At 47.5% G+C, this 26388-nt stretch overlaps 1 long non-coding RNA gene across 1 annotated transcript in view; it reads left to right on the top strand.

Moving 5' to 3' along the window:
• Nucleotides 1-26388, top strand: part of LOC135269733 (uncharacterized) — a 258654-nt gene that overhangs the window by 116313 nt on the left and 115953 nt on the right. Inside the window, exon 2 of the long non-coding RNA XR_010338001.1 lies at nt 14448-14623. This is a non-coding gene — a long non-coding RNA (uncharacterized LOC135269733). The remainder of the gene's footprint in view (nt 1-14447; nt 14624-26388) is intronic.

The following is a 26388-nucleotide window of genomic DNA, read 5'->3' on the forward strand; positions in this document are numbered from 1 at the left end:
TCCTCCAACGCTGCCATCTGCAGACAATTTGCCTACTCTACTTTGGCCACCTCAAACCAACCTGTCCAAAATGCAGCTGATTATCTCAATGTCTCCTTACCTTGGGACCAGTTCTTCTTCCTGGGCTTCCAGTCTCTGACTGGCATCATCATTGACCAACAGCTCCAGTTAGAAACCTTAGAGGAATTTCTTTTTCTGCTTCATGCCTTCCCTGTCACCATCTGAGCCTGCTGGTTTGCTGTGGGAAAGTTCATTTGTGAATATCTGGAATCCAACCTTCCTCGTCCTTGGCTTAAACTAATGGCAGAGACTTTCTATTCCATTTTTTGCTTCCTGTTTCTCCCAGATAAATTCTACCTTTCATGTGTCTGACACAGCTGTCTTCCTACCATATAAATGTCATTGAGTCCTTTCTCCATTAAAAAAAACCTCTTGGTGATTCCTCATAGATGACCAGGCCTTTTTTTTTTTTTTTTTTTTTTTTTTGAGACGGAGTTTCGCTCTTGTTACTCAGGCTGGAGTGCAATGGCGCGATCTCGGCTCACCGCAACCTCCGCCTCCTGGGTTCAGGCAATTCTCCTGCCTCAGCCTCCTGAGTAGCTGGGATTACAGGCACGCACCACCATGCCCAGCTAATTTTTTGTATTAGTAGAGACGGGGTTTCACCATGTTGACCAGGATGGTCTCGATCTCTTGACCTCTTGATCCACCCGCCTCGGCCTCCCAAAGTGCTGGGATTACAGGCTTGAGCCACCGCGCCCGGCCTTTTTTTTTTTTTTTTTGAGATGGAGTCTCACTATGTTGCCCAGGCTGAAGTGCAGTGGCTATTCACAGGCATGATCCCACTACTGATCAGCATGAGAGTTTTGACCTGCTCAGTTACTTAGGCAACCTAGTGGTCCCCTGCACCAGGGAGGTTACCATATTGATGCCAAACCTAGTGTAGATACCTGATCAGCATGGTACACTGTAGCCTAGAACTCCTGGGCTTGAGCGATCCTCTTGCCTTGGCCTCCCAAAGTGTTGGGATTACAGGTGTGAGTCACAGCCCTGCCACCTAGGCCTCCATCATGTGGCTACTGCCTTCCTTTTCTGGCTCCCATCCTGTACTTCTCCTGCCACGCATGGAGCCTGCACCTCAGCCAGCTCTTGTCTCTAGTGCGTCTCCCTCTGGGTCCCGTTGATGCTGTGTTCTCTGTCCACAGTGCACTTCTGGACTCAAGCAATCTTCTTCTTCCTTCCCTGACCTCCTGAGACCTTCCATGAGCCCCTGAGACCTTGCCTCTCCTTTCCCCAGCATTACTCACTTTCTGCTCGCTGGCCCTTGGCACCTCAGTCAAATCACTGGTAAAGCAGTTAATGCATTGTTATTCCAGTGAATCACATGCCTTCCTCACCACCCCTGCTAATGATGAGTTCCCTGTGGACAGGATCTTGCCTTACCACCTCTGCGTCGCCAGGGCATAGAACAATGCCAGGCACAAGGCTAAGTCACTCTCAAAATGTCTGTCTAATGACCTTACCAAGCTTGTTCAGTCACTGATATTTTAAAATGCAGTTGTTAGAATCCTAGTTTTCTTTTTAATATGACTAAAGCTGAGCTGATATCATTATTGATGATCAGCTTCCACAGGGAGCTAAGTTTTTGTTGTCATTCATCACACCCACATGTTATCTATAAGAGGAGATGGAGGCTTCCTTCAAATTAGTGTTCTTTTTGTAGTTCTATTGCAAATTCAGAAAGAGTAGGCCTCCTGAAAGTTCTGTGCTTGTTTTCATCTCTAAACAGGAAGTCCAAAGGCAAATGAAAATGAAGACAATCCCAGTTTGCAAACAAAGTTAATCACAATTTTTAGTAACTCTCTTACCAAGTACTCTGGGATTTTAGCCCAGTCCTACTAATTTAGAGGAAGGCATTTGCTTGGGCTGACCACGTCTGGTGCAATTGATGGGCCCTTAGTGCATTGGCAGGCAATACGTGGCAGCTTGCAGGATTTCTTGAGAAGGGCACTTTACTTCTCTGAGACTTAATGTCCTCATCTGTAAAATGGAAACATTGATCCTGAAATTATGGGTCATTTTAAGGGTTAAAGGACAAAAATGCATGGGAGCCCTGCTTTGGGCCTGGCATGTAGTAACTGCTCAGCAAATCATAGCTGCTGAGAGATGTTGCCCATTGCAGGCACATAGAAGCGAGCCAGGAAGTTCCTGCTACACACAGGCTTAACTCTTGACCAGTCCAGGAAATATTGGTGCTTTACCCTAATACAAGAGATGTTTTATTTTATTTTATTTTAGAGATGGAGTTTTGCTCTTGTTGCCCAGGCTGGAGTGTAATGGCGTGATCTCGGCTCACCGCAACCTCCACCTCCCAGGTTCAAGCAATTCTCCTGCCTCAGCCTCCTGAGTAGCTGGGATTATAGGCACGTAACACCACGTCCAGCTAATTTTTGTATTTTTAGTAGAGGCGGGGTTTCTCCATGTTGGTCAGGCTGGTTTTGAACTCCTGACCTCAGGTGATCTGCCTGCCTTGGCCTCCCAAAGTGTTGGGATTATAGGTGTGAAGTTGGGCAGGTGCAAAGTGGTTAGGAAATGCCCTCTTGCTTTACAATCCAGTGTCTAGGGGAAGAGATTTTTAGTCATTCACGGATGATTTTCCAGACTTCTCTTAAGCCTGAAACTATACCATCTATTTTATGTGAAAGTGCATTTTCCTGGGCAAAGTCATTGGTTTTTATCAGTTTCTTGGAGGAGTCTGTGACCCTAAAAATGTTAAGAACCACTAGCCTGGAGTTTTACAGACTGAGACATTTGAATGCAGCTTTTGCATCTCATAAAGTATGATGGAAACAGTCCCTTATGTTGAGAGTAGAAGTCCATTCTAGCCTGGATCCACTGCCAGCCTGTAGTGTGGTTTTGGACATCCAGATGGAAAAATGAGAGCTCCTTAGTTGAGACTAGGCTGTGAAACAATTTGGCTTTGTTATAGCTCATGCCCTTGGGACAGGCCCTGTTCTACCAGGAACTCTTAGACTTCACCTTGGACAGGAGCTGGACTGCCTGTAGGAGGCTGTGGCAGACTCTGGCTCTGGCTCTGGGATTGATGCTTTTGGGGTGTGTGTGTGTGTGTGTGTGTGTGTGTGTGTGTGTATGCATGTGTGTGAGACTGGATCTGCATGGATCCTGGGTGGCAGATGTTTGCACCAGCTGCCAGGGGTGGGAGGTGCAGTGTGTAATCCAGGAACTTATAAAAGGGGGATATACAGTGACCCTCACGTAAATGGAAGACAAGCCTTGGCCATATTAAGCTGGGGCTTTAACCACCTCTTGTTAAAGCAAGCCAGCAGGTCCAGGAGGCTCACAGCTCCTGCGATAGACCTGGAGAGGACAAAGATGACCCGTCCTGAAGGAGCATCTTCCTGGCATGATGTCAGGCTTGGTGGCTCAGGTGCCTTTCCTTCCATCTGGGTGAGATGCTGCAGAGGGCCTCCCCCAGCTGGCCTTGAAGGGTTGGCCAAAATACAGAAACATCTACCTCTCAACTTCTCCTCTGAGGCTGAAGGACAGCATCAACCAGAAATCGGGTAGGTTCAGACTACCTGACTCCCTGCCTCGTTTGAACACACCAGCTTCAGTGTGATGGGATGTCGCCTTGGGGCATTCCTTGTCTGCACAGTGTTTCCGATGGAAATTTGCATATTCAGAACCAGGTAGATGCCTCCTTTGACAGGATCTCCCTGCTTCTTGTACTTAGAGACCATTCTGCTTCTTCTCTGAATTACTCAGCCTGCCCTGCAAGCGAATGGAAGTCCTTTATGTTCCTTGTTGAAGGAGAAAAAGATTATGTCATGAGATTTCAGCTCGAGTCTGTCTTCATGCATATTACATTCAGGTTTTTACAATGAGTGTTTGATTTGCAGTGGAGGAATATTTATTTCCAAATCCTCCAAATGCTTCTGAAGGCAGCCTCCACGCAGATTTTAATTGCTAAACCTACTTATTCTGACTCAGTGTCTGTTTGGGAAAATGTCTAGAGATACAAAAAAGTGGGGAGACAAGTGAGCTGTGCCCAGATGCTCCTCTATGACTAACACAGTGTCCACCCAGAGTGGGGAGATGAGCAGCCCACTGCCATGTCATAGGTGGGTGGGTTTCTCATAGCTCTTATTTAAAGCTGTGCCCTATTGTACTAAAATTACAATTTGTGAATAAGCATTGAATTGGAGTTGTTGGGCTGAGCTGACTCACGGCTGGTAACTGGGACTGGGTCTGAGGAATGTCTTCATGTCACAGTCAATTCAGGCAAGAGGAGAAAGCAGCATATGCCCCAATGGGAGAACCGGCTCCTGGCTTTCCTGATTGTCATTTCTGCAGCTGACCGAGTCCCTGGGCTTTCTCTCCACTCACTTGCTCTATCCCTTTAAAAGGGCCAGCGGGTGGATCTCAATGAGAAATGCTTACTGGGGGTTTTGGGCTTTTAGGTCATGCATCCTGTCTCAGGCATCCCATCTTGAGGATGCATCTTTTAGGTCTGCATCTCATCTTGAGGCAGCCCTTGAAGCAGGAGGTAGGGACACACAGACACTTGGAAAGTGGTTTCAGAGCCAGATTGGGATGTAGCCTAAAACTGTCACCATTCTAAGCAACGGCTTTTAGGTCTTGGGTAGAGTAGGCAATCTTTCAAAGGTGACTAGGCCACTCTGCCATACTCTGTGATCCTGGCAGGTGGGAGCAAGCTGACTCTTGTGAGCCTAAGCTCCTGTGCCCAGTGGCTGGTTGGGGCAGCTGTTGTTCAGATGTTCCAGTGACAAATGGATTCTGGAGATGAATATGGGTGAGGGAAGTACTAGTATCTTTTTCCATTAACAATTTCATCTGAGGCCAGGCATGGTGGCTCACGCCTGTAATCTGAGCACTTTGGGATGCCGAGGCATTTGGATCACCTGAGATCGGAAGTTCGAGACCAGCCTGACCAACATGGAGAAACCTCATTGTTACTAAAAATACAAAATTAGCTGGGCGTGGTGGCGCATGCCTGTAATCCCAGCTACTTGGGAGGCTGAGGCAGGAGAATCACTTGAATCTAGGACGTGGAGGTTGTGGTGAGCCAAGATGGTGCTATTGCACTCCGACCTGGGTAACAAGAGTGAAACTCCATCTCAAAACAAACAAACAGGCCGGGCGCGGTGGCTCACGCCTGTAATCCCAGCACTTTGGGAGGCTGAGGCGGGTGGATCACGAGGTCAAGCGATCGAGACCATCCTGGTCGACATGGTGAAACCCCGTCTCTACCTAAAAATACAAAAAATTAGCTGGGAAAGGTGGCGCGTGCCTGTAATCCCAGCTACTCAGGAGGCTGAGGCAGGAGAATTGCCTGAACCCAGGAGGCGGAGGTTGCGGTGAGCCGAGATCGTGCCATTGCACTCCAGCCTGGGTAACAAGAGCGAAACTCCGTCTCAAAAACAAACAAACAAACAAACAAAAATTTTATTTGAATTCACTTGTCACATTAATTGATTAACATTTTGAAAAACAAAGAATGAAGTTCTGAGGTCACAGATTTTAGGAAGTGTAATTTTCTTAGAAATGGAATAGGCGGCCGGGCGTGGTAGCTCACACCTGTAATCCAAGCACTTTGGAGGCCAAGGTGGGCGGATCACCTGAGGTCGGGAGTTCAAGACCAGCCTGACCAACATGGTGAAACCCCGTCTTTAAAAAAAAAAAAAAAAAAAAAGAAATGGAATAGAGAAACCTCAGAACATAGGACCCTGGCAGGAGGATTGGACAGCGGGATAATACAAAAGCTATAACCTAGTGATTCTCAGTGGGGGTGACATTATCCCTGGGAATATCTGGCAATGGCTGGAGATACTTTTGGTTCTCATGGCTGAGAGAGGAAGTGCTACTGGTATCTAGTGCATAGAGGCCAGGGATACTGCTAAAGATCCTACAAGAGCCAGGAAGCCCCCACAATAAAGAATTGCCTGTCCCCAAATGTCGACAGTGCCACTCTTGAGAACAACCCTGTTATAAATAGACCCCAATGCACCACAATTGCATGCACACATTCTCTTCCTCCCATGAACTGTCGTCTGTATTTTGCATGTAATGCTTACCAAACATTTTGGGAGCATCATCTGCATGCCAGGTGCAGCACTGTGGGTAAGTGGGAAGCTAGAAGATGACTAAGACCAGTGAGGGAGAAGTGCGTATATGCAGCTCTCTCATCTAGTGCATTTAGAGTCATATCTCTCCTTTCCTAGATGGAAAGCCCCCAGGGAGAATGTGCATCCTTTAGACTCTCACAGCATCAGCCCTAATGCCTAAGGGTGGCCTTTGTTCTCAGCAAATGCCTGTCATCCTTTTGGGAGTGGGGTCAGAAACAAGGCAAACTTCCCTTCAGGACCTGTACTATGGCTCAGTATTGGGGAGATCAGTTGGTCCATGTGCTGTTTCTCTTCCTCTTCTCATCCGGGTAGCCTCCCACTGCACAGGGGAGACATTTTGGTAACTGAGATGGACTCAAAGGTGACTAAGAGAGTCTGGAGCTCATCCTCTTGCACAATAGTGATTATTCATGGCTGACCAGGAGACTTCTGCAGAAAAGCCTCCACATCGGCCTGAGGAAGCCCTGCTCGGGAGGGCATCATCTGGTCATCACAGTTCAATCATTCTTACCACCCTTGATCGCACTTTGAACCACACAAGCTCGGTGGACTGTGAAAGTTTGTTTCATAGAAGAAATTTGGGCTGGAGGGTGATGGAAAAGCCAGAAGGTGTGAACTCTACTGATGGCATAAAATTAGAAGGCTGCCTGAGCCTGCCCTGACTCCACCCAGCCCATTTATGGATATGTCCCCATTTCTGCTTCATTGGAACAAGAATGCCAGGACAGTTTCTTTGCTGATGGGCTTCTAGCATAATATATTTCTTTACTCTCACAGATTTATACTCCTCATATTCTACACCAAAGAGCCCGGGATGGAGGGGAAGATGCTGCAGAGTTACTGCAAGGGGTCTGTGACCCGTGAAACAATCCCTGCCTGTAGACTTGTAGATCAAATATATCTTGTGCTATGCATGTATGTTCTACTATTTTTCTTTCTTTCTTTTTTCTTTTTTGAGATGGAGTCTTGCACTGTTGCCCAGGCTGGAGTTCAGTGGCGCAATCTCGGCTCACTGCAACCTCTGCCTCCAGGGTTCAAATGATTCTCCTGCCTCAGCCTCCCAAGTAGCTGGGGTTACAGGCACCCACCACCACGACCAGCTAATTTTTTGTATTTTTAGTAGAGACAGGGGTTTCACCATGTTGGCCAGGCTGGTCTCACACTCCCCACCTCAGGTGATCTGCCCACCTCGACCTCCCAAAGTGCTAGGATTAAAGGCGTGAGCCACCACGGCTTTAATCTCATATAAAATAGTAGTGCCAAGTTCTACTGTTTTTCAAATGCATATTTCACACTTCTATGTTCTACTGTTTTTCAAATATATGTAAATACTACTGTGATTAAAATAAAGGGATTGATTAAAAAGTGCAGAATTGCGAGTGAATTGTCATTCCTCTGCTACTCTTGCCTCTAACCACCACCAGTTTCAAATCTGTCTCCTCATTTGCTTCCAATATCTTTCCACTTCCTCTTCAGTGAGGAACGGGCCTTGTCAGTTACTCCTTCTCCATCTCACGCATGTTTCCTTCCTTCAGCCTCTGCCACCCAACACTGGCCCTTATCACTCCTCCACTCACAGGGACCAGGGCTGCCCACCTGGTTCCCAGGTCCTAAATCCAGAGCATCCCTCCCACTGCCACCACATACATCTTCCTACTGGCCCACACAAGTCCTTGGTGCAAAAATATTTAGGGCTTCCAGTCTCCTTAACGTGAGATGATGCACCTGCTTCACAGTGTGGCATGAAGAAACATCTCTTGAATACAAAACAAATCACCTTATCATTTACGTGCTCTAATATTTAAAAAATAACTTTAAAAAATCAGTTTTGTGGCTGGGCGTGGTGGCTCATGTCTGTAATCCCAGCACTTTGGGAGGCTGAAGCGGGTGGATCACGAGGTCGGGATTTCGAGACCAGCCTGGCCAACATGGTGAAACTCTGTCTCTATTAAAGATACAAAAAAAAAAAAAAACAAAACAAAAACAACAACAACAACAACAACAAAACTAGCCGGGCGTGGTGGTGCGTGCCTGTAGTCCCAGCTACTTGGGAGGCTGAGGCAGGAGAATGGCTTGAACCCGGGAGGCGGAGGTTGTAGTGAGCCGCGATCCTGCCACGGCACTCCAGCCTGGGCGTCAGGGCGAAGACTCCATCTCAAAAAAGAAAAAAGAAAAACAACAACAACAGGTGTTCACCTCTTACTCCCTTGAAAAGGGACTTTTTAGCTTGCTGAAAAGTCCTAGTGTTCTACAGAGCGCCGCTCACCAGTGTGTGAGAGATGTGGCTTGGTATACCGCCCCCAGGTTCTGACCCATGTTCCGCTTGCCCTGGTTGGAGAAGGGGTGTGAGGAGCAGGGAAGCAGTGGCCTAAACAGGACCTGCCGGCTCCCTCTTGTGGACATCTGGGAGAAAACATGCTGGAAGAAAAGGGGCTCTGCGTATTGGCAAATACTATTTTACTGAAACAGCCCTGGCAAATGTGATCTGCAAAATATGGTCCGAGACGGAGCTGTATTTTTCTGTGTGTTGCAAAAGGGATCGGAAGTCACTGGGCGTGTAAATTGAATAACTAGAATACGCAGATGATTAAAAAAAATTTAGCCCATCATTTCATTGTTCGCCTACAGTAAACCTCTCTGCCAGGGCAGTTTTCAAGGAACAGACTGGCTTGGGGATCTCTTTTCCCCTCTTTCCCTTCTCGTGGTGGGAGGAGGAACAGAATGACTCAAAGGGGTGCTGCGGCTAAGGTGTATGCTCCTGGCAGGGATAAGGCACAGGTGCCTCCGCTCACCCAGCCACAGTCCAGCCAGGCCTCTGGGGTCCTGGGGCTGCCTGAGTGTGGACACCAAACACCAAAACCCAACTGAACTGTGTGCTTTAAAAGGATAGATTTTACGGTATGCAAATTACATCTCAATTTTAAAAAGGAAATATTTTATTGAGGAATGTGTTAGCTTGATTTAAAAATTGTAGTATTTCGACACGTGGTACATGGGCCTCATTTGCACTCTTGCCCCTGGGGTGCTGCAAATGTCACTGGGGAGCCTGCACGTCAAGGTGTGAAATGGCAGTGGGTGCTTTGTCAACTCAGATTTTCAGGGAAGCTGGAGCTTAGCAGTTGATGTGGAGAGTGGTAGGAAATAAGGCTGAATCATAGACAAGGCCGGGTCCTGGAGGGCTTATGAGCTGTGAGATGAACTTAACCTTCTTTGGAGCTGGGTGGGATGAGCAGGTCTTGGTTGTGGGTAGGCAGTGAGGAATCTTTTTTTTGAGATGGAGTCTCACTCTGTCGCTAGGCTACAGTACAGTGGTGCAATCTTGCCTCACTGCAACCTACACCTCCCAGATTCAAGTGAGTCCCCTGCCTCAGCCTCCCGAGAAGCTGGGACTACAGGTGAGCACCACCACGCCCAGCTAATTTTTGTATTTTTAGTAGAGAAGGGATTTCACCATGTTAGCCAGGATGGTCTCGATGTCTTGACCTCGTGATCTGCCCACCTCAGCCTCCCAAAGAGCTGGGATTACAGGCGTGAGCCACCGTGCCTGGGAGTAGTGAGGAATCTTAAGCCAGATTTTGCATTTTTTTTTGAGACAAAGTCTCACTCTGTCGCTCAGGCTGGAGTGCAGTGGCACGATCTCAGCTCATTGCAACCTCTACCTCCCGGGTTCAAGCGATTCTCCTGCCTCAGCCTCCTGAGTAGCTGGGACTACAGGTGGGCATGCCACCTCACCTGGCTAATTTTTGTATTTTTAGTAGAGACGGGGTTTCACCATATTAGCCAGGCTGGTCTTGAACTCCTGACTTCATGATTCGCCCTCCTTGACCTCCCAAAGTTCTGAGATTACAGGTGTGAACCACATCGCCTGGCCAATTTTGCTGTTTCAAATAAACAGCCATACCTTTTTGCTTTCCACTCTAGCGGCTGGTGGGGAGGACAGATCTGAGACGGACAGGCCTGGAGTCAGTGAGGGCAGTTGGCTGTTGCATTCCTCTAGGAGAGAGGTGGGCTAGGCCTGAACCCTAAGGCAGTGACAGTAGGAATAAGGCAGAGGAGAGGACAGGTCATGGAAATGCTTAGCCATAAGCTCAGAGGCATGGGGATAGTGGTGGGGTGTGTGAAAGAGAAGGTAGGGGAAGAGTCAAGGGTGACTCATCATGGTGGGTAGTGGTGGCACCAGTGGGCAGGCTTGGGACATGTGGAGGGAGAGGATCCATTGACTGAAAAAATGACCAGTGGGTGTTAGATAAGGAGAAGTCAAGCCCGGAGACTGGGGTATGGGGTCTTCAGCATATCCTACTCAACCAGAAGTTGGGTGAAGAGGAACTCTCGTGGTGTTTGAGGGGAAGGATGAGATTGGTCCCTTGGGAAACACCAAGGGAGTCATTTAGAGCAAGAAGCGGAAGAGCCAGCCTGTTGCAGAGTGGTCCGAGAATGGCGTGGTCAGTGGCACCAGATGCCACAAGACCATCAAGGAGGATCAGGAGGTACAAGCCCCGGATTTAATGACAATGATGATGATGAGTGTCTTTTTCCCGGTACATTTCAGCAGGACGTTACATGAAACAGCCGAGTCTCAGTGGGCTAGGAACAAGTGTGAGGCCAGGAAGTGGAGGCAGAGAGTGGTGCCGACTGCAAAGGGGATGACTGAGCAGCAGAAGGATGGGTCGAGGGAGGACTTTTGTTTTTTTTAAAAGGTCAGAAAGCACTGGCAGGTCTTGAACCCTAGCACAGGGGTTAGGCAGACGGAAAGTCTGGCACAAGGAAGTAACTACTTGAGCCAAAGCTGACCCAAGGGAGGTCTTCATCTAAGGGAAAGAGGAGGTGCTTATATCATTATCTTTTATTTATTTATTTGCTTTTTTTTTTTTTTTTTGAGACAGAGTCTCACTCTGTCTCCCAGGCTGGAGTGTAGTGCTGCAATCTTGGCTCACTGCAACCTCTGCTTCCCGGGTTTAAGCAATCCTCCCTCCTCAGCCTCCTAAATAGCTGGGATTTCAAGCATGTGCCACCACGCCCAGCTAATTTTTTTATTGTTAGTAGAAACAGGGTTTCACCATGTTGCCTAGGCTGGTCTTGAACTCTTAACCTTAAGTGATCTGCCTGCCTTGGCCTCCCAAAGTGCTAGCATTACAGGCGTGAGCCACTGCACCAGGTCTTACTTGCAATTTTTAATAAAAATATTAATGTATGTTGTAAAAAGAATTAAACACTATAGCAAATGTATAAAATGAAAAGTAAAATTCTGTGCTTTTCAGATTTCCTAGTCTCTCTCTGTCCAAAGGTAACAGTTATGATCAATTTCTTATATATTCATCCAGAAAAAATTTCATACATATGGAATTCTCTTTAAAGATGAGAGAGATTTGGCTGACTTTAAATACTGATGGGAAAGAGCTATATAGAGAAAATGGTGAAGACAGACGGAGCACTGATGGAAGAGAACTGGTAGCCAGCTCACTCCCGGGGTGGGGAAGGAGCCCAGGGGAGGGGAGGGAAGAGGCCTGGCTTGGTGGTGGAAATGCAGGTCTTTGCTGGGACTGGAGGGAAGGGCAGGAAACAGGGTCGGTGGGAGTGAGGTCAAGTGTGCATAACCACGATTTATGATGTCAGTGGTGTGGTGGTTCAGGGAGATCACGCAGGCGTGGGTGAGGCAGTGAACGTGGGCAGATGAAGTGGAGGTGAAAGTCCTGGTGGTTGAGGATCTTTGAGCCTGGGGTGTTGAATGAGTTCTTCATGCGGATGTTAAAGTCTCTTAAGACAATGGTGGGCTCCAAAGTTCTCAATGTGGGTAAGGCATAGTCTGGAAAGAAGAATGTCAGAAGAGAAAAAGCCAAGGGTGGAAGCTAATGTCCTGGAAGCAACTGGGAGCAGGAAGCATATCCTCTCTGTCTTCTTGCCGTGTGGGTCCTGGGCACGGGGGAAAATGAGAGGCCTCTCTCTGCGGAAGCAGGCGGTGGCTGGTGCATTCGGTTGAAAGGCTGAGAAGCGGAGGAGGTTGTCTTTACGGGAACAAGGTCTCCAGGGTGTTCCAGGTGGCGGAAGGGCCTTGGGGAAGTGGGGTGGCTCTCAGTGGCCCCAGGAACCAGCTGGGGGAGGCAACCAGCAGGAAGGGGAAGACGTGGGAGGGGGTGGATAGGATGTGTGGGAGGAATGTGGATGAAGTAATGGGCCTCGGTGCTCCCATCCTTGATGCCTATAGTTTTGGTGCCAAAACTGGCTGCAGGTTCCAGTCAGGACCTGAACAGAGCAGCTGCTGAGCTCTCTCGGCAAGGTGGCATGACAGTCACCACAGAGCCCACTGGTGGAAGCAGTTGCCTCTGGGTTTGAATAAGAGTTGGGTGCTGCATTTGTTTGCTAGAGCTGCTGTAACAAGGTAGCACAGATCAAGGAGCTTCGGCAGGAGAAATTTGTTTTCTCACAGTTCTGGAGCTAGGGCTCAAATCAAGGTGCTTGTCGGGTGGGTTCCTTCTGAGGGCTATGAGGGACAGATCTGTTCCAAGCCTCTCTTCTTGGCTCATAGGTGGTCATCTTCTCTGTGTCTCCTCTCCCCTCCCCCAAACCTTTTCCCTCCCCTTCTTTCCTCTCCCTTCTCCTCCCCTGTTCTCTTTTCGAGACAGAGTCTCACTCTGGCCCCCAGGCTGGATGCAGTGGTGCAATCACAGCTCACTGCACCTTCGACCTCCCTGCGCTCAGTTGATCCTCCCTCTTTAGCCTCCCTAGTAGCTGGAACTACAGGCACTTGTCACCATGCTAGGCTAATTTTTGTGTTTTTTGTAGAGATGGGGTTTTGCCATGTTGCCCAGGCTAGTCTCCAGCTTCTGGGCTCAAGCGATCCACCAGCCTTGGCTTCTCACAGTGTTGGGTTTACAGGCATGAGCCACTGTGCCTGGGCCCTACTATGTCTTTTCATATAATTTCCCCTTTATATTAATTCATGTCTGTCTCCTAATTTCCTACTTTTATAAGGACACAAGTCAGATTAGATTAGGGCTCACCCTAATGACCTCATTTAACCTAATTACCTCTGTAAAGACCTTATCTCTCTGAATAACAGTATATTCTGAGCTGCTGGAGGTAGGATTTCAACATATGAATTTTGGGGGAGGGGTGCAAAATTCAGCCCATAGCAGGTGTCCTTGGTCAAGATACATAATCATTCTTAGCTCCAGCTGCCCTGGCTATTAACTGGTGATCATAGCAGCCCTAACCCATTGCATTGTTGTAAGGATGAAATAAGAACAGTGCCTGGCACATTTTAAGTGTTTCATATAAACTCTCATCATCATCATCATCATCATCATCTGGACCTCCTCCCTAGGTTTGGAGACCAGTGAACAGCAAGGGCAGAGAGCTTCTCTATCATCCTCCTCAGCTCATCACCTCAAGTTGGGAGCTCAGGGAGAGACTCAGGTCAGGTCTATAGGGAATAGCTGCAGGCAAAGTTAATTTTCTCCATCATTCTCATGCAGATGAAATTAGCTTTAAAATGAGCATCAGGTTCAGCTTGAAATCACAAAAGGACAACATACTGCCTGGGGTGGGTAGGAATAAGGAGAGGGGCAATCCTAACACTTTCTTTTACTTTTTGTCGGGGGAGGAGAACTGAGGGAGTGTTGGTTTTGTTATCTGTATGTAAATCACAGAGCTTTAGGTACTGGTGGTGGGAAAGGTTGTTTCTTTTGTCTTGTCACTCTGAACCATTATCTTACTACCTGTGCCTCCAGGAGGTATTCTGTAACCCACCCCAAACCAGAGGTCTTGAGTGATTTCAGAATTTGTGAGAAAGGCAGATTCTCTTGGAGGCATCTGGAGCCGACTTCGGTTGTGCTGTGAGTCCCCTGGAAAAAGGGCTTTGGAAGCCTAGGAACCCCAGAATCTTCCTGCAGATTGATAGGAATTCCTTATACTGATTGTTCTCAAAATGTAGTCACTTGAATGAGCAACATCAGCATAACCAGTGGACTTGTTGGAAATGAAAATTTTGGGGCTCTGCCTTAGACTTTGTGTTAGGGTTTGAATGCGTCTTCTCCACAAATCAGGTGTTGAAACTTAATGGACATCATCCAAGCTACTCGAGAGGCTGAGGCAGGAGAATCGCTTGAACCCAGGAGGGGGAGGTTGCAGTGAGCCAAGATCGAACCATTGTCCTCCAGCCTGGGTGACAGAGCGACACTCCGTCTTAAAAAAAACAAAAATGAAACTTAACGGACAGTGTGATGGTGTTAAGAGGTGGAGCCTTTAAGAGGTGATCAGGTCATGAGGACTTCTCCCTTACAGAGACTTCATGCTGGCTTGCCCTTCCGCCTTCCACTGTGTGAGGACATAACATTCCTCCCCTCTGGAGGATGCAGCAACAAGGCACCGTCTTGGAAACAGACAGCATCTCTCATCTGGCAACTGAACCTGTTCGTGCCTTAATCTTGGACTTCTCAGCTTCCAGAACTGGGATGAAAGTAAGTTTCTGTTCTTTGCAAATCACTCAGTTTCAGGTATTTTAGTTAAAGCCACACAAAATGGACTAAGACACTTGCTGAACCAGAAAACTCTGGGTGTAGGGCTTGGCTATGTGTTTGAAAAAGCTCATGCTAAGGTTTGAGCCACATTATGTATATTATACTCTCCCCGCCACCTTTGGGTACCGGCATTTAAGCGTTTATAAATCTCATCTTGTTCCCTAGAACATCCTGAACCTAACGTTGTGAGGGCTTCCTGGGCCTCTGAGTAAGAACAGTTCCTTTTGACCATATATGGGGATGGCCAGTCCTACGCAATGCCTCTGTCGCTGTGTGGCTGTGCCAGGAGGTATTCTGGCTCTTGGCTTGGGGCGGGGGTTTCAGGCATCTCAGAGCTAGTGTGGAATGGTGCAAAGCACTGGGTGGCGTTTGCTGGCCCCATTCTAGTCCTGCCTCTTTAGCTAACTAGCTGCGTGACAACCTGAGGGCCAGCAACACAGTCAATGTATTTAATGGCATCTTGACTATAGAAAGCATCATCATCAAGTTATGAATGACACGGTCAGGGAGGAAGGGACAGAAACATGCTGGGTGACAGAAGTCAGAATAAACATAAATTTATAAGCTCAACATAGCAAGATGAAATTTTTTTTCTTTTTTTGAGATAGAGTCTGGCTCTGTTGCCCAGGCTGGAGTGCAATGGCACAATCTCAGCTCACTGCAGCCTCCGCCTTCTGGGTTTAAGCAATTGTCTGCCTCAGCCTCTCTAGTAGCTGGGATTACAGGTGCCTGCCACCATGCCCAGCTAATTTTTTGATTTTTAGTAGAGACAGGGTTTCACCATCTTGTCCAGGCTGGTCTTGTATTCCTGACCTCATGATCTACTTGCCTTGACCTCCCAGAGTGCTGGGATTACAGGCATGAGCCACCGCACCTGGACGCAAGATGGAATTTTACTGGGATAAATGTCAGGTCCTATATATAGTTCTGCTAATATCTAGCTATATCAGGAAGGGATGAAAGAGATGTATCAAGAGAACTATTTGTGCAACATGTTTTTGGCTGTTTTTTATTGTGATAAACATAACATAAAATTTCCAATTTCCCATTTTTATTTTTTGACAGAGTCTCACTCTGTCGCCCAGGCTGGAGTGCAGTGGCACGATCATGGCTTGCTGCAGCCTCCACCTCCTGGGTTCAAGTGATCCTCCTGCCTTAGTCTCTTGAGTAGCTGGGATTATAGGTGCCTGGCACCACACCGGCTAATTTTTGTATTTTTAGTAGAGGCAGGGTTTCACCATTTGGCCAGGCTTTTCTTGAACTCCTGACCTCAAGTGATCCACCCACCTTGGCCTCCCAAAGTGCTGGGATTATGCCCAGCCCCATTTCCCATTTTTAAATGTACAATTCAATGGCATTAATTACATGATATTGTTGTGCAACATCACTATTCTGAAATGTACATATTTTAAAAGTGAGTCTACAAAAAGCTCAGTGTGTACCAAACACTCATTCTACTCATTCATTTAATTAAGGGTCATTTATTGGCTGGGCACGGTGGGTCACTCCTGTAATCCCAGCACTTTGAGAGTTCAAGGCACGTGGATCACAAGGTCAGAAATTTCAGACCAGCTTGGCCAAGATGGCAAAACCCTGTCTCTACTAAAAATACAAAAATGAGTCAGGCATGGTGGCAGGCTCCTGTAATCCCAGCTACTCGGGAAGCTGAGACAGGAGAATCCCTTGAACCTGAGGGGTGGAGGTTGCAGCGAGCTGAGATTGTGCCACTGCACTCCAGCCTGGGCAACAAAGTGAGATTCTGTCTCAAAAAAAAAAAAGTCATCTATTGAGCAATCTCCATATACTAGAGAGTAGGGTTGGCAAAATGGATTACAAGAAAAAAGAATGCCATGAGGCTGCCCAAACTGTTAGTAGAATCTGAGGCTTTATATACAGAACTGTAGCATCTGGCAAATGGGAGTTGACAGAACTGCAGTATTCACTGATTGAGCACTGTGTTGAGTCCTTAAGCACCACGTTTTAAAAGATGACTGGGACTGTACTGAATGGTGATGAGGCGAATGAGCAATGGAACCAGGGACATTTGGGTTAGAAAATAGAAATTCGGGGAGAGCATCAGGGCGGTTTTGAATTATCTCAAGATTTCATCATGTGGAAGAGAGAAAACTTGGTGCTTTGTTATGTTCAGTTCCCGGGAATACATGTCATGTAACAGGGGAATGGATTTCAGATCAGTACAAGGAAAGACCTATCAGTGCCCCTGCTCAAGGCCCAGGAGGCATTTAAGCTTTAAATATATATGTGTATATATACAGTAACAATTAATACTATATGTAGTGTGTGTGTGTATACATATAGTATGTGTGTGTATTTATATAATGAATTGTATATATTGCATATATATTGTATATATACATTCTAGATATATGACAGTAAATTATATGGTTTCCCTGCCTGTGGGCCTGGCAGGGCCGGGGTGAGGGTGGAGAATTGTGGAATGTTGTATTAACCACACTCAGCCCGAGAAACAAACTGGTACATCTGCTTGCTTTGGAAGTGGGGAAATAGAATTAAAGTCACTGAGGAGAATCTTCATACTTGATTACTTTCTCTTTTAGTACTCTCTCCTCTCTCTCTGCCTGCCCATTGTGGATTTGGGACCTTGAAGACTGTCTTTGAAAGGGCGGTTGCTTTCAGGCAGCTGCGATCTTGGCTCCTCCTGCCTGCTTAGGTCTTCCCTCCTCAGGGAGCAGGAGCCTGAGGTCCCACCAGCACCAGAGCTGGGCCATAGCCGGCTGGCCATGGTAGAAAAAACAGCCTTTTCAGGACATATATGCCCAAGCAATTTAAGAGAACACACACACACACACACACACACACACACACACACACACACACACGCTGTATTAGTTCATTCTCACATTGCTATAAAGAACTACCTGAGACTGGGTAATTTATAAAGAAAAGAGGTTTAATTGGCTTATGGTTTTGCAGGCTGTACAGGAAGCATGGCTGGAGAGGCCTTAGGAAACTTACAATCATGGTGGAAGGTGAAGGGGAAGCAAGCACCTCTTTCATGGCCAGGGCAGGAGGAAGAGAGAGAGGGGTGAGGTACCACACACTTTTGAACAACCAGATCTCATGAGAACGAACTCACTATCATGAGCGCAGGAAGGGAGAAGTCCGCCCCCATGATCCAATCACCTCCCACCAGGACCCACCTCCAGTACTGGGGATTATAATTCAACATAAGATTTGGGGGAGCACAAATCCAAACCATATCACACATAGTGTGGATAGCAAATACTTTTGAAATTAGAAAAAAACATGTAAGAATCTGTCAATCGCTCATCCCTACACAGTAATCCCAAGAAATTGAAAACAAGATGACTTATCTTGAAATGACAGTTTTCACTTAAAAGCTCAAAGAACATTAAAAGCATCAATCAATGAACATTTATTGAATATTTGAGGTAATCCTTAAAATCCTTGCAGAGTGACTACCCAGGAGCTTTTATCCAAGTTCACTAAAAAAATTCAAAGGGCACCCTCCACCCTAGAATGCCTCTGGCCTGGAGGCTGCTTTATATTTTTCAGCATGAGTGGATTTTCTGGGTTACTGTGGTGACCTTCTGTGGTCCCCACCCAGCTCTCTTCCTGCTGGTGTAAATGGGCCAAAGTGGCAGCCAATGCCTGGGCAAGGTGTGGGCAAGAGGTCACAGACTGGGGTGCTCTGCAGAGTTCCTGGGCATTTGCCTGGTGGTTGAGGAGTTAAGTTCAAAAACGAGCAGGCAGGCGTGAGTATGGCTTCCACCTCTGACACCTATCTTTGGGAGCTACCCAGCTCACTCTGCAGCAGTGACCCAGGCATGGATAGTGTGACTGCCCTTCCCAGATTGAGTAACTAGATGGGGACAGGTAGTTTAAGCTGGCACCTTGCTCATACCTAAGGAAGTGTTATAGCTGGGTCATTTCCCAAAAGCTACTGGGAAGGATGTTCTGTAAGAATTATGTTGTCTGGTGTATTTCTATTCTAAAACTGTAGCAGCTTTGCAGTTTACCTATTACAATCCCAGTAAGCCAAATAGATACCATTATCTAGAACAGATTTTATCTCCTCTCCAGCTCCCATTCCTCTGATGGCAAAAACCCTTGATCTTGTCAATAAAATTGATTTTAGCTTCTAGTTTAAAATGTGGTCCCTTTTGACTTGAATTCGTCTCCTTTTGTGCCTTCTAACCTCCTTTTAGATTTTTCTTCTCTCTGGGCTGCCACCAGGGCAGAGGCAGGGAAGCCCCCGGTCTTGGTGTGGTTGTCCAGGCCTTTGCTGGGACCCACTGGGGCATGACTGGTCTGGTCTGGTCCCTGGGTGGCCTCTCCTGCTAATCTCTGGGTGGCCTCCACGAGGGCTCGGTCTCATGTGGCCAGCCCTGGCTTCAAGCTATGTTTGCTTCTACTGATGACCATCTGTTCATGTTTCTGCCATGAATATTCTGTGTCTCCTGATTCTGTCAGCATTTCTGAGTCCTGACCATGAACTCAGCAGTCTCTGGCTGTCCTGCTCACCAACATAGCCTCTAGCTGATGAGCCCTCCACTGGAGCCCTCCTCTGCCCCTGGGCCACGGTGGACACCATCCTGAATGCAGGAGGCCCTTTCTGCACCTGGGACATAAACCTGGGAGGTGCTGGGCTTGCCCTAAGATAACAGAGTTTCTTTCAAGCCCAGAATGGTGAGCGCTGCTTTTCTCCTCAGAGACCTAGACCTCACTATTTTCTGCCTGGTTTTAAAATTTTTATTTTATTTTTCTTCAATCTAAAGAGAACTCTACCTTGACAGTAAATCTTGTATTTTTAATCTATGGTTTGTAATATAATTTTGGACTAAGATCTCAAGTTTTACTCTTCATATCAAAAAAGGAAACTTTGGAATTTAGAAAGCCTTTTTCTTTCTAAACAAAAGCTGGCTTTCTGGGCTATTGTCTCTTTATGGTTTTAAAAAAAAATTCTTCGTTGAAACTCAAGCAACGCCTTCTCAGGGTGGTGGTCCATCCTTCCACAGGGCACAGTGGATGGCTTTGATTCAGCAGGGGCCGAACTGTGGCTTGGCCAGGAAGGATGGATGACCAGGACTTTTAAAAAAAAAAGGCTCTAATGTCTCAAAGATATTTCCCTATGCATTCTTTCTCAGATTTGTCTTGCAACTAAGACTTTAAAATCATACTTATGATCTAATAAACTCAACCATACATTTAAATTCACAGATTAGTGTGAACCTACAAATTGGCAAAGAATATATAGCTGGTATGTGCCCTGATTTCATCTTTTTAAGTCCACTTGCAATATTCTGTGCCACTTAGTCACTGACCAACTGGGTGAGCCACAAACACTCCCGTGCTGTCCAGAGCACTATTTATTTGATATATGGTACCTACTCACTCCTGGTAAGGCCAGAATGTACAGTTGTACAGTGTGTGCACTGCACAGCTCCAGGGGGTCTAGTTCTTAGATGACAATGGGAATGGTGCCCCCTGGAGCCCTGCCCTCACTCACTCTATCTGATGATGCCCTTCAACCTAACCTTCCTCATCCTGCTGGACCCCTGGTGGAACTCTTGGCTTTCTCTCAGAAACGTGGTTCTGATTTTCCTGCTGGCCCTGCTGCCCCAGGTCTCCTCTGGAAAGATACCCTGCCCCATCTGGCTATGGGTCACTCAACCCCTAATGTGGATCAGAGCCATGGCTAGGCATGAGGTTTTCAAGAAACTTGTGTGGCAGGGCTCTGGACAGCTTGAGTTTCAGAAAAAAAGGTAGCACTTAAAAGAAATCTGGGGGCCGGGCGCAGTGACTCATGCCTGTAATCTCAGCACTTTGGGAGGCCAAGGAAGGTGGATCACTTGAGGTCAAGAATTTGAGACCAGCCTGGCTAACGTGGTGAAACCTCACCTCTACCGAAAATACAAAAATTAGCCAGGCATGGTGGCAGGTGCCTATAATCCCAGCTACTCGGAAGACTGAGGTAGGAGAATCACTTGAACCTGTGAGGTGGAGGTTGCAATGAGCCGAGATCGTGCCACTGCACTCCAGCCTGGGTGACAGAGTGAGAAAAAGAAAAAAAAAAAGAAAGAAATCTGGGCTCAATTGAGTAAGAATTTAGTTGCCTACAGTGTTGCTCCATTTCCTTTCCAGGTGATGGCAGCAGTGTGGGCAGTGGGAAGGGCTGAGTCGGAAGTCAGGGCTCCTGGGTTCTACTTCTGGTTTTGCTGGTCACTAGCTCTGGTCCCCCATGTGCGTTTTTGACCTCCTGGGCTTCATTTCTTTGTTGATGGAAGAGACGCCCATCAGATGATTGCTGAAGGCCCATGCTGCTCTAAGCCCTGATGCCACCTGAAGGAATGCTGCCTAATAATGTCCTGACACTCACAAGTTACAAATAGCACTCCATACCTGAGGACACAGTAAGAGCTATATTCGTGGGTTTAACTGGTCTTTAAGAGCAGGTAAGCAGTCCCCATTACCCCTCCCCAGTTACGTTCTCTGATGGTTCCATTCACTTCTTTTCAGAGACCCTGACTGAGAAAGTGGGGGGCTTTGGGATGAGAACACCCTGCCCCCTAAGGGAAACCCCTCTGCTGTCCCTGGGCTCCCAACACCACTGAGCCTGGCCATCAATGTCATCAACATCAGGCCCTGCCTTTCTGGGGTGCTGCTGCTTCTGCAGCCTTGGCGGGTGCCCTCAGCGTGTGCCTGGAGGTTCTCTGGGCAGCCTCTTCAGCAGAGCTGGCCATGGCAGCTTCCCTTGGGTTTGCTCACGGCTCTTCCTGATGGGATTGGCGAGGATACAGGTCTGCCAGTCTCCACCAAGGCCAGTATTGGTGCTGACAGACCAACCTGCAGTTCCTCTTTCTGGGTGGCAGGACCTAGGTCCTTAGGTAAAATCCTCTCCTATAACACTCCACTGAGCCCCCAGAAGCCTGCACTGGGACTGCCATGGCCACTTTATGCCCCCAGGGTATAGTCTCTGCTCAGATGCATTAGGGCAAGACCACAGTCCATTGCTTATGGGGCCAGAGGCATTGCACACAAGTGAAGCCGGCTCGGAGTGTGTATTAAGGCTACAGTCACAGCTGCGATGAATGGCCTGTGATAGTGGCTCCATCGTCCAGAGGCAGTGGAGATGTGGGACTGTGGAGGGCACATGCCGAGCTGCAAAGGGACAGCCATGACTCAGCTCTGGCCAGAAAGTGAACCCAATGGAGCCAGAGAGTGGATTTCTCAAGAGAAGCAATGATCTGTTTTTTAAATTTTTTTTTATTTTTGAGACAGAGTTTCACTCCTGTTGCCCCGGCTGGAGTGCAGTGGCACACTCTCAGCTCACTGCAATCTCCACCTCCCGGGTTCAAGCTATTCTCCTGCCTCAGCCTCCCGAGCAGCTGGGATTACAGGCACGCACTACCATGCCCAGCTAATTTTGTATTTTTAGTAGAGACAGGGTTTCTCCATGTTGGTCAGACTGGTCTCGAACTCCAGATCTCAGGTGATCTGCCCGCCTCAGCCTCCCAAAGTGCTGGGATTACAGGCGTGAGCCACCATGCCTAGCTGGTTTTCTTTTTTAAAAGATGGAATCCTTCTCTTGATCTTTAAATGCTGGCAGTGATTTTGAACTTTAGAAACCCTGCATGGGCCAATACTGTATCAGACAAACTGAACACATCTGTGAGTCCAATTTGCTAGAGGGCCTCTGTATCTAGCCTCCTTGGCAAGGGCTGCTTGGACCAAGAGCTGGCTTCTTGTAGACAGACAGACAGACAGACTGACTCACTGACTGGAAGATGCTGTTGGGTCTTTTTGGCTCTTTCTGCTGGTTGCCCAGCAGAAAGCTGACGTGTTCCCAATGTGACCTGAACCAGGGCTCTGGCTAAACCCTTGAGAACTAGTGTGTGGATCAGATATGGGGTTCCTGAACTTGGACTTGATTGAAACTTGGCCACAATGACCCTTCAGCTCCCCTGCCCTCTTCCTTTTCTTTAGAGACAGGGTCTCACTCTGGTCACCTGGGCTGGAGTGCAGTGCCACTATCATGGCTCACTGCAGCCTCAACCTCCTGGGTTCAGGTGATCCTCCCACCTCAGCCTCCCCAGTAGCTGGGACTACAGGTGAGCACTACCATGCCCAGCTGATTTTTTTTTTTTTTTTTGTATTTTTAATAGAGACAGGATTTCACCCTGTGGTCCAGGTTTCACCCTGTGGTCTTGAGGCCTCTCTTGGGCTTAAGTGATCTGCTGCCTCAGCCTCCCAAAGTGCTGGAGTTACAGGTGTGAGCCACCAGTGCCTCGGCCGCCCTCTCTGTTTTCTTGGCCTTTGCTTTGAGTTCCTGCTGGTCCTCATGTAGCCTGTTGCCTATTTCCTCATGACAACTGGATGTTGGTAACTGATAAACTTGAAGGTTTTCCCTTTCTTGGCCATTTGCTTTATAATAAAGGTCTCTGAAGCCCAGAAATCACTAAAGAAGTTGATGGCTCATGCCTGTAATCCCAGCACTTTGTGAGGGTAAGGCGGGCAGATCATGAGGTCGAGAGATCGAGACCATCCTGGCCAACATGGTGAAATCCTATCTCTACTAAAAATACAAAACTTAGCTGGGTGTGGTGGCACGCACCTGTAGTCTCAGCTACTTGGGAGGCTGAGGCTGGAGAATTGTTTAAACCAGGGAGGTGGAGGTTGCAGTGAGCCGAGATCACACCACTACACTTCAGCTCTGGCAGCTGAGGGTGCAGTTTTCTGTACTGGGCCAGAGACAGTCTGGAGCTGCTGTCCACAGGCACTGCACTTGGTCCACTGTGCGCTTCCCTGGCCTAGAAGGGCCTGAACCTTGCCAGGCTTTCTCCTTCCTCCTGGACGGTAGCTAAGGGCAGACCTCATCTCCAGGGACCCAGGATCACAATCTGCCGCCTTGCTAGGGAGGCAGCCAAGGCCTGCTCTCAGATCTAGTTGAACTGCTCCTTCCTTCCATGCACCTTGAGAGGAGGCCCCTGGGATGCTGGTCAGCACGATTAAACTCACTCCTTCTCTTCATTGGTCCAGGTGGCCACAGGCTTGTGTGGTTAGTGAACTCTGAGCTGTGAAAGATGCCCATGCTGCTGTCTCTGGCAGAGCTCACTTGGCTGCAGTGGGAGGGCAGTAGGCAGGGCAGGAAGGAGGAAAAGAGAGTGGGGAAGGAGGGCAAAAAAGGGCAAAAACTTGCTTCTGTATTTCTTGGCTTCTATGAATCTCACTTGGCTGGTATGAAAATTCACAAGAAAATTTTCAGAGGAACTTCTCACAGGGTGTATTTCCTTTGCCATGAAAACACTCAGATAAGCGTGTGCATGTGTGTGCTTGAGTTGCCGAGAGGAGATATTGTGTGGCTTGTTTTAGATTTCGTGAAAGGTATTTAGTCATGCGCTCATTATAGCATGTGGCAGCTTGAAGTTCAAGTTAGCCTGCTGCGTTTTTGGTGTTTTTGAATCAGTGGGGGAATTACTGTTACTCTGGGATTTTTTGGGTGGCAATTTAGATAGATTCCTGCCAGGAGAAGCTCTGGGAAATTTCTCTTTTTCTCGGGGTGTCCTGGGGCTATTTTGGATTGTTTTTGGGGTGGGGTGCCCTCTCTTAGCAAATCCTTACCTAAGGGCTCAGCTGACTTTTCTGATACAGCTGGAATCCCTCCAGGCTGCTTGTGCAGATGGCTTTGGGCACCCCAGGGAAGGTGTTCTTTTGTTTTGCTGACAGATGGGCGTGTTCAGGGCTGGTCTGGACATGTGATTCCGGCTGCGGTTTGGGGCTGAGGCTGTCTTAGCTCTGACTTCGAAGGAAGATCCTGAGCTTGTGGAGGTCTCGGCTCAGGTTCCTGAGAGCTGCATATGGATCAAGATGTGGAAGAGAAGTGGGTTTGGGATTGGTGGGTGGGAGCTCTTCCTCACAGGGGGTCCTTTCTTGTTCAGCTTGCTCAGTTATACTCAGATCACTCTGGATTCCTGGTGAGGTCCTAAGTGGTTCATCAACATAAATGCCAGTTGAGATGTGGCAGAAAGGTTTTTGCTTTTGTTTTTTTTTGACGGAGGCTCTTGCTCTGTCACCCAGGCTGGAGTGCAGTGGCGTGATCTCAGCTCGCTGCAACCTCCACCTCCCGGGTTCAAGCGATTCTCCTGCCTCAGCCTTCCAAGTAGCTGGGACTACAGGCATGTGCCACCACACCTGGCTAATTTTTGTATTTTTAGTAGAGACAGGGTTTCACCATGTTGGCCAGGGTGGTCTCGAACTCCTGGCCTCATGATCCACCCACCTTGGCCTCCCAAAGTTCTGGGATTATAGGTATGAGCCACCATGCCTGGCCGGCAGAAAGATTTTAAAGGAGAGTCCTGGGGGCTGAGTTGACTCTAGACACTGTGATACCTTCTAGTTTCTTTCCAGCTGTGCCTCTGGACAGCTGGGGTCAACCCCAGGTACATAGGGTAGGTGGTTGCCCAGGAATAGTGAGGGGGTGCAGGAAAGGGGGTGCTGGCCTTTCCTGTTTAGCTGAATTTCAAATGTTAACTAATTTAGATTTGAATAGCCATCTGTGTCTAGCAGCTATTGAAGAGTGCAGTTCTAGAGGCCCCTTGTAGGTGAGGTTCCACAAACAGGAATGTTTTCTCCAGACATGGTGTATGTGATAGCATGTTAACTGTGAATCATGTTTCCCAGGCAACATCATAACTTAACCCCACAGAGCGAGGGAGCCTCCAGAAGGCTCTTAAAGAGTGACTTTGGTGGTGAGATTTGCAGACACCCTGACGGGCATTTTTTTCCTTCTTTTGGTGTTAGATGGGGACTTTCAGCAATCCCTAAGTCACAATTCTTCAGCACACAGCTCTCACATGGCAACATGTTCCTAGGATATGGGGATAGCTCCACAGGATATCCACAGATGAATTAGCTCAGCCACTGTGAAAAGCAGTCAGGAGATTTCTCAAAGAACTTAAAATAGAACTACCATTTGATCCAGCAATCCCATTACTGGGTATCTACCCAAAGGAATATAAAGACACAAGCATGCATATGTTCATCACAGCACTATTCACTATTCTGCCATTCTGACTGATGTGAGATAGTATCTCATTGTGGTTTTGATTTGCATTTCCCTAATGATTACTGATATTGAACATTTTTTCATATATGCTTGTTGGCTGCATGTGTATCCTTTTTTGGGAAGTGTCTGTTCATGTCCTTTGCCCATTTTTAAATAGGGTTGATTTTTGCCTGTTAGTGCCTGTTGGTACAGAGCTCTGGGACAGTCCTAGTGCAATATGTTTCATCTTAGAATGAAGAGTTTGGGGGTTGGGAGTGAGAATAGAGTTAAGAAGAGTTTTCCTTTTCATTTATTTATATTTCCTTTTCATTTATTTAAGCCTCCACCATGGCTTAAAATTTTGATTGTGTATCTGTGTAACTTTTATCTAAAAAAGTACATAAGCATATAAAATTATTATAGGCCTCTTCTCTTTTTTTTCTTTCCTGTTTTCATTTTAGACTTAAAGGGTACATGTATGGGTTTGTTACATGGGTAAATTACATGTTGTGGGGGTTTGGTGCACAGATAATTTTGTCACCCAGGTAATCAGTATAATACCTGATAGGTAGTTTTTCAATCCTCATCGTCCTTCCATCCTCCACTCTCCACCCTCAAATAGGCCCATGTGTCTGTTGCTCCTTTCTTTGTGTCCATG

The sequence above is a fragment of the Aotus nancymaae genome, unplaced genomic scaffold (genome assembly GCF_030222135.1).
Source record: "Aotus nancymaae isolate 86718 unplaced genomic scaffold, 86718_ANA_hifiasm-v0.15.2.pri h1tg000057l, whole genome shotgun sequence".
Taxonomy (NCBI): domain Eukaryota; kingdom Metazoa; phylum Chordata; class Mammalia; order Primates; family Aotidae; genus Aotus; species Aotus nancymaae.